Below are 2,994 nucleotides of genomic sequence, written 5' to 3'. Positions count from 1 at the left end.
ACAGGGAGGGGGGGGTCTCCATCCCTGGGGGTGTCCCAGAGCTGTGGGGATGTGGCACTGAGGGATGTGGGCATGGGGGAGTGAGCTGGAGGTCTTCTCCAACCCTCAGAATTCTAGGTGCCACTTCACTGCTCCACCAGGATGCCAACGTGACAAGTCACAAATAGGCCATAAAGCAGATAAAGTTGCTTGCTGGCCAGAGTAAGCAGGAAACCTGTGCCCTAACCCAGAACAGCTAGTCGTGTGTACGTATATGCACGTATATTCTACTCCCATAAGTTACTCCATCTTTTTGAATAGATGTAGCAGATTTTTCACGATGTTGCTTATGTTTGTTACGGACACCAAATCCTTCTGAAAGCCATTGGAACAGCTTGTTTGGATACAGTTCATATAAACATATCTAGAACTGCAGCAGATATGATGAAAAGCCCTGGTGCATGGCATGGCTCCTCCCGGGGTGCTGAGCACCTCTTGTCCCATGGGTTCTTTGGAGAGGCTCCTCCTGGGATCAGTGCTTCTTTGAGAATAAATACCTTCTTTATCCTAAGTCTTCAAGAGTAGAGGAATTTCACCAGCCTTTGGATCTCATCTTTGCAATAGGCTGCCTTCTAGAAGTCTTAAAGCTAAGGCACTTGCACAGTGTGCATGGAACCAGACTTCATTCTGCTGGGTACAAGCTGCAGTTTCACTTGTGTTAGCCAGAGAATAGAAATGTCAGGTGAATGGTATGGTATGAAGTATGGGGGTGTGTATCAAAATAGCACGGAAAAACGCATCAGATGCACCACTGGATGTGAAGATAATCCTCCAGCAGCACGCTGGGTTTGCTGCTTTGTTCTGGGTTTGGCTTTGCTGGATGGCTGTTGGAGACAGGGCTGGGGAACCTGTAGGAGAGTCATTTCCAAAGGAAGAGTGATGAGGCAGGGGGAGAAACGTGGCTAAATAGCTTTGCTCGCCCAAATACCATTTCTAATGCATGCTGTGTACTTACAGCAGGGTGAGTTTAGGAGCTGGTTTAAATGCAGTGTAAGATAATGGAAGTAACATGCAATTTTGTGGTATGGGATAATTCTGGCTCCTGTCTACAAAAGAATGGGAACTGGATGGAGACAGGGTCAGTTGGACTTCATCCTTGCAAACACTTGCAGGTTAAGTGGGCAATTATTTGAGGCTGGCCTTTCTGGCAACATGAATGCTTTCAGAGGGAGCTGTGTTTTTTCACCTCTAAATCTGTGTGCTTATTAAGATGCATTATTCATTTTTTGAATAATAAACAACATGATTAATTCCATTAATAATAATGGAATAATAAAATAATAATCGCTGTGTACTTTTAGTTAAATTATGCTCAGGGCTATCTGTGAGATTTGATAACTGCTTTCACAGAGGAAACTGTCTGAAGATGGCAGGGAATCCAAACGTACCATATTTCTGATGCTGCTGCTCTGGAGAAGAATCCCTGAAGGTTGCCCAAGGCCATGGATGGGCCCTGGGCAGACTGAACTATGGGAGGCGGCCAGCCCATGGCAGGGATGGGGCTGGGGGGACTATAGAGTCCTTCCAACCCAACCATTCTAGGGTTCTACGACCTTCAATGTCCCTTCCAACCCCACCATTCCAGGGTTCCGTGACCTTTAAGGCTCCTTCCAACCCAACATTCTGTAGCTCTATGATCTCTGCTGGGTTGAAGCTAGGCTCTCCCCTGCCACTCACGACCGTGCCCACAGGGTGAACTCTCCTGCCTATAAAACCACTATTTTTTCAGTCAATTGGCAACTTCAGTCCTGGGGGGAATGACAAGCACATGCTTCACTTTTCAATATTTTATTTTTTATTTTTACAAGAGAGGAGAGCAGTAAGCTGCCATTTGAAACTGTAGCACATATAAATATTTCAATTCTACCTCAATCCAAAGGGCAATCCTCCTGAGAGCTGCGCCGAGGCTTCTGATATCGGGAAAGGCGTTTTTTTAAATATTCATTTGAAATATTAAAGATTTAGGAGAGGCTCGATGATATTGCTTTGGCTGCGAGTCGTGATGTGAATCATAAGGAGACAGGAAGGTATTCATCATGTTTTTGCTCCAGCAAAGAAAGCGAGATTTAAAATAACATCCAGCACAACTTCAGTTCCCAGTGGTGTTTACCAGTGTGCAAGGCTTGGGCAGTGTTTGCATTTTAAAGCCCTGGAACTCTCGATGCAGAGCATCCTCCTCCAGGACCCACCCCATGCAGTTGCCACCATGTGGTGGAACTCCTCAAATTGCTCCAGCTCTGAGCATAGGAGGGGAATAATTTAGGGGACTAATGTCTATTTCTGTTACGCTCCACCAGCAATTATACACCACCTAAAATTCCTGTCTACATCCACCTCCTTTTGTATTACTGCATTGGGCAGCTATGGATTTTTCAATCAGATATTTCTGTCTCTGCAAGACCAAAATTGAAAAGCCTTTCTTTCTTTCTATCCTCTCTCAGTAATTCCTGTGTCCCTGCCTTATGGACAGTGGTTATTAACTGTGCTGGTGCAGCACATACCTTCCATATGCAGCTCTGCCAGAGTGATTTGCCACAGACTGAAGCCCGTGGCCATGCCCATAGGTCTCAGCTGATGATCTGCAGGAAATTAGATGCTGTATTTTTATTGTGGATAACCGAGACCTTGCAGAACACAGGGAGATGAAGACAGTCAGGCCCGCGATACGTTTATTCTGCTCTGTCACCATAGAAACAGATAATTCACCAAAGGTCCGTGTCAACAAAGCCAGGTTGCAAGATGGGGCAGAACGGGGCTTCACCTCATTCATAGAAGGCTGTGTCCAGGCCCTTGTGAGCAGCCTCCCTCCAAGCACTCAGTGCACAGCTGGGTGCAGACTGAGCACTGCCATCCTGCTCCTTGCATTGCTGTGAGCCCAGGGCAGTGCAGGGAGCAGGAGGAGCTGCACACCTCCATGCACTAAGGCAGGACTGGGGCTGACAGCTACATCAGCTT

Source organism: Meleagris gallopavo, chromosome 7 (assembly GCF_000146605.3).
Source record: "Meleagris gallopavo isolate NT-WF06-2002-E0010 breed Aviagen turkey brand Nicholas breeding stock chromosome 7, Turkey_5.1, whole genome shotgun sequence".
NCBI classification, from domain to species: Eukaryota; Metazoa; Chordata; class Aves; order Galliformes; family Phasianidae; genus Meleagris; species Meleagris gallopavo.
Note: the sequence above shows the minus strand (reverse complement) of the source record.